Consider the following 17,483-nt stretch of genomic DNA (forward strand, 5'->3'; position numbering starts at 1 on the left):
GGAGGGAGCTCCGTCCCCCTCAGCTGCTGCCCGGCCCACCTGCCCTCCAGCCGCAGGGCCAGACCCGGCGCTGGCAGCAGCCCCGCCGTCCCCCCGGGCCGAGCAGCCGCCGGGAAGAAGGGAAAGCGCCGGCCCTGCCGCCGAGCCGGGATCCCGGGCACCTCTGGACACCGCTCAGCCCGCTGATTCTTCTCGTGTTTTCGACAGGCTTCACAAGAAAGCTTGGGAAATCACTCCAGAGAAGTTAAAAGCGTGCGAAATTAGGAAATGAATTAACAGAATCCTCAGGCTGTTTTCACAAACAACGCTGAAAGATTGTGGGGAGAATTGAAGCAACGTGTGGGTCCCCTGCCTAGGAAAAAAAGCATTCTCAGTCTCGCTATTCCAGCGCAAGAGCCAGCAAGCCATCCATGCACTTACCCGCCTACTTTCCAATACCTTTTAAAAGAACAATTTTAAATTGCAGATACTGCTATTCTACACGGACAATCATTTCAGTCTCTGAGTATTCTCAGAAAGCCGGAAGAAACAAGCAGAGGATACATACCAGAATAAATTACCTACCAAAACTATTTAGACCATAAAAATAATGCAAACCACAGCAAAGCTATCAGGCAAAAGCGTTTATGGGCATTTTTATCTGGAGACTGTGGTTACTCTTCTTGTGGTCTTGATGCTATAAAAACAGTCTTAAAATCGACTGTAGTGTACCCCTCTGATAAATCATGTTGCGTTTCATGACAGTTACTATATTTACTTTGTTCTATTCTGGTTTATGCAAATAAATTCAGCACAAAAGTAAGTGAATAAAAATTATAACGGAAGTGTTTCTTTACAAAGGGAAAAATAATCTCTCATGGTGATCAGGCCATTTGAGAGAACTTCTCACAAACGGCCTGCGTTTATACTGACAGGGCTGACAGAAATAAAATTCTGCCCATGAGGAGAATGATGTCGTTTCTAAGCTTTGGAAGTTAAAAAGAAAAATTGAAAGCTGAAGTATCTGCAATTCCAACTCTAAATAAGACCTTTATTTAAGTCTTGGAAAAGAAGCCAGAACTTGCTCTTTTTTTTTTTATTAGAAACCACAGAAAACTGATACCCAACCTTCAGCAAACTATTACCAGTAAGTAAAATGACTGATGAGGCTAATGAAATATAAGGGAGTTTTCCATATTTTTCATTATAAAAAATGACACAAGGACATTGCACTTATTGTACATTCAGCTTTTTTGGTTCTTGTTGCATTTATCTTTTTTTTAATAGAAATCTCGTAACTTGAATTAACATGGTAAAATTGCTAATTTCAAAAGAAAGGGGGAAAAATGCTTTCCCCCTCCCTTAATGATGATCATAGAGTAGAAATGAGCATACTTTTTACTCTATCTCAAGTTTAAAGCTGTCTAAAAATGTACCAAAAAAACAGTACTGTTATGACACTGAATTTTTCAAATGAACACAACACAGACTAGAATTATTACATATGTAAACTCATAACAAGGGACAGTCATAAATATAGTTCTGATACTTTGTATGCATAATCTCAAATTTATTTTTTCAAAACATTTCCCACATTGCTTTAGTCATCTAGACTTCCATTTTAAATGCATACTTTATGCAAGCTGCTGAAGATAGTGCACAGATAAAACACAAGTCAAAGCCAGCCGAAGTACACCAAAAGTACATTCTACCCCTGACTACCCACACACTGTTTCTGAAGACATCAACAAAATCTTCACAGTATATTCAGAATGCAGTACTAAACAATATCGCCACCAGTTTAGCAATATTCATATAATTAATCATCTGGCATATCTCATAGCTTTATATTGCTGAAAGTAATACCCATCAGAAAGAGGAAAAAAGTACAGTACAAATAAGTTTATTTTTTGTCAATTTCAGATTTAGTATAAAAGCAGCACCCAGAGACTGAATAAACAACCATTGATCATATTCTGGTTCAAGGCTCCAAGTGTGAATGAAGAGGTTTTTGTTCAAGAGGCAAATTTTAAGTGTCTCTTTCCAAAGCAAAGTAATTCACTTTATAGTAATAAAAATAAACGCACATAGTTGTTTGGGGTTTTTTTCTAGTTGGAAGAAAATTAAAAGTCTAAAAATGAGAAATAGCACTTGCTTAATTACAGAAAATTGGAGGTGAAAGGAAGGACTTATGAAACCTATAGTAGAAGTGCTTTTATTTCTTTATAATTATTTTGAAAAAAAGCAGAATAAAATGAAACAAATACACTTTCAGTGCACCCAAAAAGCAAATATCTTAGTGAGGGGGGAAAAAAAAAAAGTGCATTAACGAAAAAAATTACTTTCTCAATCAGCCATTCAGCATGACAAAACAAGACGAAACAAAGTCTATGGCTCACAAAAACAGAATCTCAAGTGGTTAGTTTGACTTTCAAACGCCAAAATAGTCTGCTTGCACTGCAGACCTGATCCACAAGCCGTGAAAGGCAGGGGGACAGCAGGAAATGTATAAAGTTGTAAGGAGACCAGAGCTCAGGCAAAACATAGATAAATCTTGGTTTTAACAGCATGCATTGTTTTAAAAAGTACTGAGGAAATGCCACTGCTAATGAATAGGAAAAAGAAAGTGTTTAATAGTATAACATGCCTGTTTTCATTCTAGAAAAAAAGTACTGAATTTTTTATTTTACAAAGACACCTTTCAGTTTCAATCTTTTGTCTCATACCAATTGTTTGGTATAATTTGTTTTCCTTTGAAGCATATTTCACAACCACCTGGTGATTTTGTAATGCTCCCCATTTCAAATACACTATCACTTAGAAGTTGACAAGGTAAGTTTGGTGTCTCAGACAAAAAAATGAATACAGACTAAGACTAAGACGTCAATCGGTATCAAAAGAAAACTAAGATCAGGTTGTTTCATCAACTTCTGTATTTCTTGGCCAGTTTCAAGTTTTTTTTAACGGCTCAGCTGTCCTAAGATTCTGCAGTGGTGTGAAAATAAGAGACAGGTAGGGAAAAGAAACGTCTGTGTATCCAGCTGAGGGGAAGACTGAAGCAGGATATCAGGAAACCCACTAGCATTAAGGACCTACTGCAAAAAAAACTTTTATCACCGGACACAATTAACCACAAGACACTATGCTGCAGGAAAACAAACTTCATTATTTCCACTGCTCATGGAAATACTTACTATCTTGAAAACATCCTCCATATAAACAGAGAAACCTAGTGTTCACAGTAGCCTGAATAACTGACTCCCAAATGCAGCCTGAATGCACCTTAATCACAGGCAAAATGTAACTGCACAAGTTGTCCTCTACCTTCATCTAGTCATAAGGGATATCCAAATGCTTACAGAGTCCTCTTCAGTCACTGTGCCCATGATGTCCCACAAAAAGAGGCCAAAAAGTTTTTACAGTTCCACATGTGAGCTGACTATAGAAACTAGAACAAATGCAGCCAGGGAGATTGCCACTGTCATGAGCAGGCAGTAACACAGTCTAATGTGACAAACTACTTTCGAGCTTTTGAACTATAAGAAAGCAGGATTTTTTCTTGTTTTCACTTGGGTTTCTGGATACTAACCTGATTTTGGCTGATGGAAAAACTCTCATTAATTTCAGTCATGCATGCTCTAGCCTTTCTAGTACAACACAAACTATTATAGAGCAGGGAGTGTTATCCTTCTCTCCTCTAATACTTAAGAACCAGTTTCCATTACTGAGATGATTGGCTTGCTTTGTCCAAATGATCATGAGAGTGACCACTAAGAAAAAGAAAGTTATTCACGCCAAATTTTCAAAGCACTTGAGGGTAGAGTCAGCTGCTGAAGTACATAGCCAGAAGTGTAAGGTACTGAGCATGGCCAGCTCTCAGAGAACTCAGATGTTTCTGAAGAAACTTGAGGGCCTGGAAAACTTCTGTCAAAATCAAAAACAATATCTGTATTTCAAAACCATTTATTTTTTTTTTTTAATTTTGCCCTCAACTTAAAATATTGTTGAGGTACAGAACAGGTGGTGGTTGGAGTTTTTGTTTGGTTTTGCTTGGCTTGTTGGCTTTTTTACAATTATCTATTACATGACAATAATAATGCCACAGTATTCTTTTCCCTAGCTAAAAGCAAGACAAGCAAGATTTATTTTACTTTTCTACTGACTTTGTTAAAAAAAAGTGCCTAAAAAATTTCCAGTCCATAAACATGAGTAATAAACATATAAAGATCAAATCACAAGTTGCATGGCTGCAGAACGATGAACTGCAATTATGTGACAAATTTATTTATTTTTTTCTAACTTCCCAAAGAACATGGAGCTGGAGTCAAATTAGAAACATCTTTCTTAGTAAAAAAATGATGCTGAAATCAATACAACTACTTACATGAATATGCAGAGCAGGATTTAGACTGTACTCTTTTTTTGTTCTGTATGAATTATCCATCACATTTCTATTGTATATTATTAAAGTGACTTGCTTTTTTATTCTCCCAACCCCCACATCTGTGCTGCTGCAATTTATGTGAATTGTAGTTAATGATCACTTGCGTTATGCTTAATCAGCATATCAATAATATACTCTGCACAGGCTAAGTAGCTCTTCTTTCTTTCCCCTTTAATGAAACCTATAGAAATGGAACTGTTATTTGACTGACTGGCATTACAAAAAGGTTGCCTAGGCAGGTGCTGGAGATGGTGGTACAGGATGCAAGCCTTGTGCCTGCTGCCAATCATGCTCAAGCATCAGCAAAGGCCGCTATTATATTTCCTAATTCCATTGCCTTGCTATCTAGAGGGGCCGATGTTTTGTACCCAAGGGATTTTAATGAGCTTGACCAGATCAGTGTTACTGATGCCAAGACTGTGGCTGTGTGGGACAGTTCAAGGAGAGATCACATTCTTACAGGGTGATATTATTAACCATGGTCTAAAACACTGCCATTAGAGTGTTCTTACGTGGGACACAGAAATTTTGGAATACAAATGAGCTGTAAATCTTAACATGAATATTCAGGAATTTCTGGTAAGCTATTATTATAAACACCCAAGTCAAAGCAAACTTAAAAGAATAAAGAACCATCGTATGCTGAAAACGATAACCAATGAATTTGGGTCATTTTGCCAGAAACCAAATCAATATCATGTATCGATAAGATAAAATTATTAACCTAGTAAGAGTTTTATTAAACACTTTGGCTAAATTATTTTTTTTTAATTCTGTAAGTCACCAGCCACAGTATACTGACATTTATGGCTTCAGATGAGAACATTGCTGCATGCTGGAGAGGAATTGGCACAACACCAATATTCTCATTTGTGAATCACAGCCTTCAAGAGTAGCTCTATTAGCTTTACCTTGTAAATCACCACTATGCTATTAGCAATCTTTCAATATGATGTGACATCTTTATTATAATGTTTTTCCACTGAAGTTTAAGTTCATATTTTAGTTAACTCAGAGACAGATGCAGCCATATTTACCAGGTTTAATTAATTGGCTATAAATAAAGGACTATAAAAAGAAGGCATCTCTTTCACATGATGATCAAGTTGTCATCATTTTACAGCAAAATGCCAATTCAGATATATGTTGCTATTTCTATACTTTACATTCATGTTTCAATATGTAAGCTTAAAATTTCACAGTATTTTGAAGGCTATGGTGTAGAGTCTCAGTTCTCCTACAAAAACAGTACCTGTTTTGCATTAATTTACTACCACGTGATTTTTAACTAAGATTTTATTAACTTGTAAGAACATTAGTAAATCCATTATTCACTTTGGCTTCGATATCTGTGGATATTACAGTAAATAAGAACAGCATACACAGACACACACAAACAAGTTGTCTTCCATTTACCTGATAGAAACTTGCAGAAGCTAATAAAATTGCTTTTAGAGATCTGGGGGCCCTTTTTGGTGGGGTAATGTAGCAAATTTGTTACTCTTATGGCCCCCAAGATACCCTGTATCATTCTCTACCAACTGCTTTAGGTATCCAAGGCAAGAGAGCCACAGCTGCAGTAGATCTGGACAGCTGCAAGGAGACGAACAGAGCAGAAGAGCAGAGTAGGAAGAAGTGCAGTAGATCTGCACAGCTGCAAGGAGACGAACAGAGCAGAAGAGCAGAGTACTGCAAAGCAGCTGGGAGAGAAACAAACAAAAAAAGGCTTTGCAAAAAAAAAAAAAATAAATGCATATGGAGACCAAAAAAATCTGATGAGCTAGAAATTGTTGAAGAGTTCCCTCTTGGACATCCTGTTTATAGAGGTTTCTTATTGGGAAAAGTCAGCAGGACCAGCCACTAGAAAAAATATGAGTCCTCTTCCAACTTCTTCCCCAGGAGTATGGAACAACTTGTTCAGAGACACGTTTTAACTCAAAAAATAAACCAGGCCTTAATCCTTAAATGCTGCTAAACACCTGCATAACATTTCATATCAGGAAGGCCCTACTTAAATATTAACAACTGAATCCCATAAGGCAAAGATGCAAAAGTACTGTTGCCACTAATCTCTGTAAAAGTGATAATGGTAAAGTAACTTGTTGCCCAAAGCTACAGAAGAATAAAAAAGCAGATGTTCATGAACCTACAAACAAACCTATGAGCAAATACATGTGAACACTGAGAATTCAAAATATAGTTGGTTCAGAAAAGGACATTGGCTGGACTCTTAGGTAGCAACTCTTTGCCCTTATCAAGACTAGACATAACATTTCCCAAGGACTGCAAAGGGGCAGTACTTTCCAGCAGAGGTTTACCTGTAGGGTAGGAGACAGGCAGAGACACATGAAAAATAGGAGTTGTCGTACTAAAGGTAGAAAACTGGAACAAGGCTGCCACAGAGGAAGGAAACTGGGCACCATCAGGGCAGACACAAGTGGAAGGACATAAAGAGGAGGAGCCACAGGTCTCACAAGTGCCTTCATTCAACAAAGACTTCATGGCACAGCCTTCTCTGATGGTGAGAGAAGCTCCAGCCTGCCAAGTAAGAGTGTTTTTTTTTATTCAGGATTCAGAATGCAAGAGCCTCCTTGCATTTCTTCTGCACTGTGCAATATAGAAAGAGCATAATGGGCCATTCCTACAGAAATACACATACACATTCCACTGAGACAAGAAGTTGGGGATTGACCAGATATCAGCACCATTAGACAGCTATGAATGGATATTAAGTCATCAAAAATGTTAAAGATAGACATGTGGCAAATGCTATGTAAAAATTACGTAGTTACAAAGTTCGAAAGCACGGATGTTCTAAGACTGCACTTTTACTTCTCCAAATAGAATGCCTAGTTTCATTAGGCCTAGATACAAGATAAATTAAAAAAAACCAACCAAGAACATTATTTAGACATTTTGTAAGTAACATTTTAACTCAAAAGTTACAATGCTTGAACAATTCAGCAAAGAAGTTATTGAATAAGTACTTACATCACCCACTTATGTCCATACATTTTTCACCTTCTACTATTTCCATCGGAATAAATTAGCAAGTAACACTAGGAGAGCATGTCATGATATCTTTTAGAAATACACACTATAATAGAAAAAGGAACAGTACCTAAAGGCTTTTTTTTTTTTTTTTCCTCATTTTGCTCAATGCATCTCTTGCATTCATCTTCTCCAATAACAGTGAGCTCTTCCTGGGGATTACACACAATGTGATGTATGCTCTAAAGAGCAGGCACCATATCTGTATAAGTCATATATTGCAAGTTTAGAGTAGACTATTTTTGAAGCTCCAAAGAACCAGCCCTATTGCACGATGTCCTCTGAAGGGGAAACAACAGTTAAATAGCACATTGGTCTGTAGCAGCACTTTTCCATTTCACAGTCTAGTGAACTCACCCCATGTGATGGGTAGGAGATCCAGCCCAGCTCCCCTTGAATTGTTTTTGAGTCCAGCAGATTAACTAGAAAAGAAGATAAAATGAAGAGGAATGAGTTTCATTTGCCTCTGTCCAGTTAACCTCAGTTACCCATACCAAAAGACATGTTTATTTGGGAGTCTTCTGAGCAGTTGATTTGTTCAGGTGGCCTGGCAGTTAGCTACAGAGAAAAAAAAAGACAAATGAAAAGGATTGTCTTGTTTATCTTAAAACGAGTATGAACAGCAGACAGGGGAACTTTTCAAAACAAAAAGTGACAAAAAAACAAATAATAGATCCCTGGCCAAATTAATTACAGCAGGGGGTGGGAACAGAGAGTTTCTATCAGCTGCACAAACTACAAGATTTTCCCCTTGGATGCTTGAAAATTGGGTCAATGTATCTAACTACATAGGTGAGATCTGAATATTTTAATCATTATTTGATTAAAGGCCTGTATTTGGCATATATAATTTTCTCAGAATACAGGAATAAATAATGAATGCTGATTAAAGTCCTTCCTGCAGTTCTTTCTTCCTTCTGATCTAATTTGTTGCCAAATTGTCTTGTAGTAGTGAAGTGTTTTCTAAATGTCATGTGTAATGCATTAGATACAAAAGTAATTATTTACAATGTTACAAGTTCAGACAAACCTACTTTTAAAGAGGGTCATCAATTCGTTGCTAATCTTGCTGTTATTTTTATTTTTTAGAGGCATGCAACAATTTTCAGAGTAAGAAGGAAGATTTTATTTGTAAACAGTTTGCTACAGACATTTTCCAGTCAATCAAATCACAATATTTTTTAAACTCATTTTAAAACATGACAGGTTTTTTAAGTATGTAAATAAATAAATAAATGCAAATTAAAGACTATTTTTATTTGGCATATACTTACTTGTTTTTACAAGCCCAAAAATAAATTCTGTTCTTTATCCTGCCCAGTCAACTGTTTAATCCCACAGTTCCCTAACTAATAATTTCTTTATTAACATGAAGAAGAACAGGTGAATTGGTACAAAGAATCACACAAAAAAACAAAGAATCTCTATATAAACACAAACCAATAAAGTATTAGTAGACAACATGAAAACACTGTTTGCAACTGCACCAATATGTGCACCTTCAGTATTTATTATCTGCAATTTTGGATTACTTTTGTTGAGTCTGTGTGTGTGTCTCCCCGTTTATTTTTTTTCCCCTCAAATATGGAAATTACTGACAAGGAGAAAATAAATAAATCCCATCATATGCAAGGGAATTTTGACACCTGAGAATGCTGGATCTAATAGAGGTGGCCACTAGAGCAGTCTGTGCAGCTTCAGCTTCTATTTGTAAGCCTGAAGGGTTGTCACTGCTCCCAGAACCAGATGGTCTGGGTATTGATGTTCAGAGAAAATAAAAGAATAGGACTAGGAAAGGAAAAAATTGGGGAAAATCTATATGAATCTGATATATTAGGCTATTTGCATTACTTCATCATTCTCCTTTTAATTGTTGTTCAATTTTGGAAGGCATGATTTTTCCTATTACTAGGATGCACAGAAGGAAAAACTAGGGAAAAACAGGTCTACAGTATTAGAATTAAGGCTACGTTATAGAGAACCATAAATATACATATTTGTCTACATTTGAGTGCACACGCATTTGTGTATATATGCATTGTACTACTACCATGAACGATCTGCTCTGCCATCTATGCCAATATTTTTTTTTCCCCTGGCAGTTATACACCCCTTTAAAAGAAAACAATGGTATTTTGAACTTTTACCCACATTAATAAACAAAATATTTTTACTAATCTAACAGAAGTTACATGATCCAGTATTGTACATTTATTAGCTTTGAATTTATCAATAATTAAATTCTCAATCACATACAGAATCACATACAGAAAAACAGTCAGTCCTTTATCGAGTGCATAAGGCCATAAGCAGATTATTCTGAAGTAAGGTTTGCATCTATAAGAAGGAAATACTAATAACAATTCATAAGGAAAGACTGCACTTCTTGCTTATGTGACTACAAATTCCCACAGATTATGGATCTCCTGGGATAAGACAGATATATTTGTTGTGCATCTGCAGTACATGGTGGTGAAGGAAGGGTGACTTCTGAAGTACATTACTTGGCAATAAGTTGCTCAGGCAAATCACTTAGGAGAAGCTTAAGTAATATATTTATTCTTTCAGAATGAGTTTCTTGAAAACATGATTGCAGCCACTCTGAAATTTATTAATTCAGTCCAAATTTATCAGTCTCATCTGGAAAAAATAAACAGGCAATAGACCCAAATCCTGGTGGTAGTTTCCCTCCTGGAATGTGCTGAGCAGCCTCACAGTTAGAGCACAACCTCAAGGAGCAGAAGATGAGCATCCAGCACCACTGTCCATACCTCTCTATGCCACCTGCATTAACAGCCAACTCCCCACTGCCTGCCTCTCTCTCAAAGCAGGTTTATCCAGTTACCAGATAGCATTCACTGTCTTAATGATAGGGCCATGAAGGCAAATTAAATATTCAGTGCAAGCCACGAATGCCCCACAAGAGGCAGGAGCCTCAGTCAGGGGGCCACTTGTGTGGCAATATGTCAGGAGCAAACCTACAATGGTAAAAATACCTTTTTCCCCACCTCTTTCCTTCACTCCACTTTCCCTGTCTTCCTCATCTCCTTCTAACTGGCACTGCTGGGCAAACTACTATTCCATGCTCATATATGTTTCACTACATTTAAGAAATCCTTAGAAGGCAAGTTTTCACATTGACTATGGCAAGTTTCTAGTTCAGATACAAGTCAGAGAATGCAAGCAGGTACCTAAACAGAGTAGTATGAATGCTTCCATTACTGACAAAAAAACCCACAACAACCCCAACAATAAACAAAAAAACAAAACAAAACAAAATATTAACAAAAAACCAACAACAACGAAAGCAAAAGTATGTTCCAGGCCTGTAAATAAGTAGTTCTGTGCTAAACATATTCATATGCTTTCATACTGCACTAACTTCAACTTCTTCCATTTTCATCAGTACAAGAAGGAACAAAGCCTGTCATTTCAGGTAACTACTTAGTATCTAAAGCAAAATAAGATCAGAATATCTTAAGTTCCCTCCCCTATCTAGTCACATGATCTTCAGTAACCATAAAGAACTCTCCTCTTTTTGTTCTCTCTCTCCTTTTTTTTTTTTTATACATACTTTTTGTGAAATGCCAAGAAATAAAAAACCCACAGAGGGGAAAAAAATATATCCAAAGAAAGAAAACATTATTATGCTGACCCTCTAGATATCTGTCACTTTCCTTGGATGACTTTATCATTTGCCTAGTAATAATTATATTAGAGACAAGCAAAAACATAGAGCAGACTGCCCAAGTGCTGAAACTGTTTAGAACCCAACTGAAATTCACACACAAAATACTTTTTCCCACTAAAAAAAAAAAAAAAAAGGAAAAAAAAAAACTTTTCACCAGAAGTGTACTGTTCTTTAAACATGTCTACAATGCAAAACATATTTCCTTTCTTTCATTGTAAGTGCAAGAGCCAGGTGCTCCAGAGCAACTGGTCCAGCAAAGAGTATGGCTGTTCGAGCAAGTAGGACTGCAGGTTTGATATAGTCCTAACTTGAGAGACTTGAGAGACCCAGAAGTCTTATGTTCTTAAATGGGATGTTGAGCAACAGAAGAGGAGGATGGTTGGGCATATTATGTCCCAAAAATAAAGCTGAGAACTCTTCTTCCTTTCTATTACCACTTCCTAGAGGAGAGCGAACAAGTGATTTTACAAGTCAGGCCACATGAAAACAAATCAGGGTCTCCAAGCTCTTCGTGGAGCTTATGCATTTCTCACACAGTTCATTTGCTCTCCTTGTATCTCCTCCTCCTGCAAAACTGTGTATAGCTCTTGCAGAAATCTCTGAGGTTGACCTGTCAGTTACTAAGGGTAACTCTTAAACTAGCTGAACAATTGCTATTAACTATATTATTATTATTATTATTATTATTATTATTATTATTAGCATAACCAGAATCACTGGTTATGCTAAGAACACACAGAGGAGTTGTCATAAAAAAACTTTAAATAAACAAAGTGCTGTCTAATCTGTTTCCTGCATTGGTTGCTATCATATATTCAACTCATGTTAAAACTAGTGGTAAGTATTAAGGGAGAAATTACTGGTATTAAAATACTGCAGTGCTACACAAATTGAGCAACCATTACTTTTGGCTCTGAAAATCAGTAACTTGGTCCTTCTGTACAACAGCCTTGCTCACCATACTGTACACGGCAGCTGTTTCTACCATGTGGCAGCAAAATGCAGACGTTCTCTTTCTAAGAGCTCTCTCTCTAAGAGCTCTCTCCTGCCCGACCCTTCTGGCCTTCCCCACTCACAACTGCAAGAAAAGCATTATTAGTTCCCTCAATACACATTTCTGCCCAGGGGGTGAAGATGAATCTCTTTCCAGTGACTGGAGCAGGGACGTGGTCACGGAATGCAAAGCTTGCTCACTCTCCTTTTCGTGGCATCAGGCAGAAGACAAATGAAGGCTCAGATGGAATTTGACATGTGGCCTGCTCACGCTACCAGAAACTGCTTCCAGTTTAAGAGTGATGGCTGAGGGCCTGCCGCGAGGCTCACTAACAGCAGGTTTCACCAGCAGTAACATCAGTGAAAGGAAAAGAACCATAAAGCTAACGAGGTACCTGAACACAGTCTGATAGCAGCAGTATTTCCAGAAACACATGGAGAAACGACTGCTACAATGAACTGAACACAGTATAAATACCTCCCCCTTTAAAAAATAAGAAAATGTTGTGCCAGATAGAACCCCCCCCTCCAAGAGTCCTTTCATTGCCTAAGAAATGGGGAGGAAAGCCTGCTAGGAAGCAACTTGCAGTATCTAAAGAATCACCTACAAACAACTTCACCACTGGAAAGCATTTCCAAATCATATTCTGTAAAAGAAAATAGAGAGCAATAGCCAGTGAGGTAAAATGTATTAAATACTTTGACTAATTATCATTTACATTTTAAAACTAAACAAAAAAACCCAAAACACAGAACAAGAAACCACCACTGTTTAATCTTTTCCAGTTTGGCATCAAGCTGTCAGTTTAGAAATATGCTGGTTAGTTATTAAAAAAATGCCAACAAATGGGGAAAATTAAATTTGCTATGCAACAACAACAAATTGTGAACGCCCATAATTGAAACATGTCATACAATTCTGAGCAGCAAAGAAAATACTTTGTGGCAAAAGTCAGCCAGAACTGGGTTTTGGTGTAGGACAAAGTGGAGCCAGCACAAACTCTGATACACATTTTTCAAATGGTGACCTCTTCCCAGCAAAGGGCACTTGCACCTGGATTTTCCTCCACCTCTGAGTACAGATCAGAGTCTTCTCAACTCTCCATACCTCCACCAGTGGCAAGTAACCAAACTAGAGTGGCAGCAGATAAGGTCTGTGTCTTATTTTGAGGCTAAACAACACCTACAGATAGGCTGGGCACAGGCAAGACCAAAGTTGCACCTTGTTACACTCACCGTAATTGCCAACTAGAATCAGCTATCATGCTGATGTTGCTGAAACCACACTGAAATTTTTTAAGGTGGATCACAAAATCTTTGGGAAGTGACAGCAAACAAATAAGTAAAATCACTAGATAAGGAAACACTGCATGAAGCAATCTTAACCAGTGCAACACTCTTTTCATGGAAGCCTGTCCAACAGTGAAGCCTGGTTCTCAGCAGCAGACTTGGGGCCCGATTTGTTGCTTGCCCATTAAAAAAAAAGTCGAATCTCCTGTGATTTTATGGCCCTGCATTTCCCCTCAAATGTAGTAATGAAGATGGTGTTATTGCCCAGAAGAAAAATGACCTTAGCATAAGAGAGATCTTCTAGGTCCCTATCTACTAGCTCTTCTCTTACAGCTTTGTCTTCCTCCAGGCTGGGACATACTAGGAAGGAAAGGGACACTAAGCTACACAGAGTAAAGCCCCGCAAAAACAACCAACAGAACATACTTTGTAACACATAACCAACCTAAGTACCAACAAAGTTTGGCCCATTTGCTACACAACTCTCTTACAAATTTGAGATTTCTCACTGACATTTCTGCTACAGCTCAAAGTCAGATGACAATCCTTTGAGAGGCACAATGTTGTGAGATCTGCACTTTCAACCCTTCTTGCCTGTGCCATTATCCTGCACAACACAAATATAATTTTCTGTAGAACATTCCAAATTTGGCAACTGTCATGTTCAATCTGTGGTTAAACTGCTGACTGAAGAACTTTACCAGGGTGGGGGCAAGAGATGAACAAACAAGGGAAAACCAAAATGAATTAAAAAACAGTTGCTCCAATACCGAATGTGGGAATCTTCATAAAAGAAGACTGGATAGCCCAAGTCTCTGTTATATTCATTTCAATGTACAGTAAATAACTGTCTCCAAAATTAAGAGACTGCATTAAAACTCAGATGCTAGGAATACATGTCAAGTTACTGTATAGATTATTGCTTCTATAGAACATATAAGGTTCCTACATCAATTTGGATTATTTGGGAAAATCAATTTTTATGGCAGTTAACCCTCAGCTTTTGAAGAGTCTCATTTTCTTCCCAGATTTTACTCTTCTCATTAAGCACACTCCCCAGGAAGGTCTGAGGCCAGATTTAGATACCTCAGTTTTTCCTACAGCTGAACACTGAAGCAGCCAAAGCAGGAACCTTACTGCAAGTTTCTCTCAAGGGGCTGCCACAAAAGAGGGAACACAAGACAGCGATGAGCAATGCAGGAACGCCTATAAATAAAAGCCTGGATTGTAAACTGCAAAACCAGAGCCGATCAGAGAGGTTCTATCACCACGTAGCAGCCCTCTCCCTTCTTGCTGCGCACAGCATGAATTTCAGTCCTGCATGGAACAAGCAGTGCACTCATGCCCCCTCCACAGTGGCTCAGACCATGCTAGCCAGTGGCCACAGCTCCACCTGTGCCTCAGACTGGCTCTCAACACCTGCACTTGACACCAAGTAGAAGCTCTCCAGCAGTCTTCCTCCTTTTGCTAAATATAGAGCCTGTATGTGGAAAAGGAACACCACGACCCTAAGTCTCCTGAACACACATGACAGTGACAGCCTGATCCAAAACCAAATGCCTCACATCGGAGGTTTCCAAGAGCAAAACTGCAGAACTATGCTGTTCCTTAGCAGACAAACCTGGAATGGATTTCAAAGCAAAAGAGAAAACGAGTAAACATTTTACTGCTAGAACTCTTAGGAGTGTTCATGTAACACCAAAACCATTTCCCCAACCTCCCCCTCCCCATCCTCTTGTGAAGGAACCCCAAGCAATAGCTAAGGCAATGCAGCATTCATCAAGTTTTCAACTTATCCTCTTGTCAATCTGCTTCAAGTCTATATAGGTATGCAGACACAAGCCTCCTACCTTAGCACCTTGCAGAAGGTATTCTGGCTACTCGAAAGAGAAGACAAAGACAAGCCATTCTGCACCACTAGCAGCTCTTTTTTGTAGAAGTGAGGTGACAAATCCATACACTGCTTTTTATCAGAGTATCTGCCTGTGTTATGCTGACAACCACCCATCCATTCTCATGGATGAACACAGACAAAACAGATTTTATTTCTTTTTTATTAGTTTGAAACATGAGAGCTCTCTTGATATTGTTAAAGTGGCATAAAGCTCAATTTCCAAGTATGCAAAAACATATGACTGGTGGGCTGGAATGCAATGTTTATCAAAGGGGCCTAATAAGGTTTCAGTTTTATTAGGCTATTTCCTGTAAGTTGATATGTGCCAGTTCTTTTCATTAAGACAAGGATATAAAAATTAAAAATGGATTAACCTAATGGGTTCCAAATTACTGTGTCGCTTTCACTTCTTTGCACTCTTTTCTTTTTAAAACAGTTCCAATTGGTCCTTTTCCAGTACCTCCTACAAGAGGCATAAACCCAGCCACTTCATGCCTTTCACCAGCCCAGAATAGAAGTGGGTGTCTTGCAGAATGTGAATGTGTTGTATTTGCCAGTCCCGTTGACTACCCAAATCTGAGGGACATGAAATGGCACCATATGCCTAAATCTAGCCAAAACTCTACAGGAAACGCTACTCAAGTAACTTTGATAATCTCTAAAGCAGTTCTTAAAAGGGCTTTAATACACAATGCATAAGTCTTTTTTACTTCTGCATTCCTTCTCCCTTTGGGAAAAAAAAAAATAAATTCAGTATTCACTAGTTTTGCAGCACTGAACTCTCCAAAGATCTGATAGAGTTAAGGTCTACCAGAGCATCACAAAGATCTATCTCCCTTGGGACAGCTTCTAGCAACTAAAGGGGGGGGAAAACAACGTTGCAACATAGTATCCATGTTCACTTAAGGTAAATTAACAATTCAAAACCTAGTAAAACATGCTCAGTTTCTAGAATTGTAGACACCAAAAAGTGTCAGGAAAAAGGCAGGCACATGCAGTACCCATGACTAAAAGTTCCTAAATTCCTACAAGTTTTACTGCAGTTCAAACATACTCAAGGTCCTGAAAACTCCAAAACTCACAGCAAGTAACCAATATTCCGTTGAGGACAGAATTTTTTGAGACAGAGACCAGATCCCAAGTCCAGCAAAAGACCTTGATTTGTTAAAAAGGCTGTGATACCCGCCCCCTGACCTCAATCATGTGAATCAGCTGGCAGCATGCCACAGCTCAGAAAAAAAAAAAAAAAAAAGCTTTTAAGAAATTTCTCAGATGGGGTACATAAAAATAGAACACTTGTGAGTGAATATAGTTCCGTTGGGTTTGGTTGTTGGCTGTTTAGGTTGTTGGCTACTTAGGTTGTTTGTTTTGTTGGGGTTGTTTTAAGTTTGAAACAAAGAAGTTAAGACTTTAAAAAAAATTCTGAGAATCCTGAATCACTGCATTTGGAAAACGATCTACTCAGGTAGAGTAGACCTGGCCTAACATAGTTTTGTAAAGCTTTTCTTCTCTACTTCCATGAATCAAGGGCTCCCGATTGCATGGGCCATGAAATGCTTGTGTCCTTACACAGCTACTCCACAGATAAAATAAACGCACAGAGCAAATGACTAAACACCTTGGTTCAAATTGGGAGAGTAAAATGCCAACAACATAAGAAACTTCACATGTCATGTTGAGAAAATCAAGACGCTAAAACCAGTTTTATTTTCCAATACAGTGATGTCACCAACATGATATTTTCATTGTTTGCCAGGTTAACAGAATTTATGGAGGTAATTAATGCAGAACATGTGTGCTGAGCTATCCATATGAAAAATGGAATTGCCCCTGACTTCATATGCAGCCTTTGCAACCAAAACCCAGCTAACATCTTTTTTCACTATTTCCATATGTGAGAAATACAAATATTTATAACAAAGGTAAATGCCTAAATGACTGTTCTATTCCCATCTACCCACAAGACAGTTTTTCAGACCCTTATCTTCTGCTTATTCCTCTAGTTCCATTCCGTCCCACAAATGGCTCCGGTTTCCATTACATTCCACAAACTAAGTATGTACCTCATGCCTCTTCTCCAGAATTGCTTTCCTAAATTTTCATGGACAACTTCTGCTTCATTTTCTTGAACACCCTCTGCT

The 17,483-nt window shown here is 38.0% G+C and overlaps 1 protein-coding gene across 1 annotated transcript in view; it reads right to left on the reverse strand.

Annotated features, from left to right (window-relative positions):
* Positions 1-7,892, reverse strand: part of EPHA3 (EPH receptor A3) — a 206,558-nt gene extending 198,666 nt beyond the window's left edge. The window contains 1 exon segment of the mRNA XM_009993327.1: positions 7,832-7,892. The gene's annotated coding sequence lies outside the window, so the exon portion shown is untranslated.
* Between the last annotated feature and the right edge of the window lie 9,591 nt (positions 7,893-17,483).

Source organism: Chaetura pelagica, unplaced genomic scaffold (genome assembly GCF_000747805.2).
Source record: "Chaetura pelagica isolate M959 unplaced genomic scaffold, ChaPel_1.0 scaffold101, whole genome shotgun sequence".
Taxonomy (NCBI): domain Eukaryota; kingdom Metazoa; phylum Chordata; class Aves; order Apodiformes; family Apodidae; genus Chaetura; species Chaetura pelagica.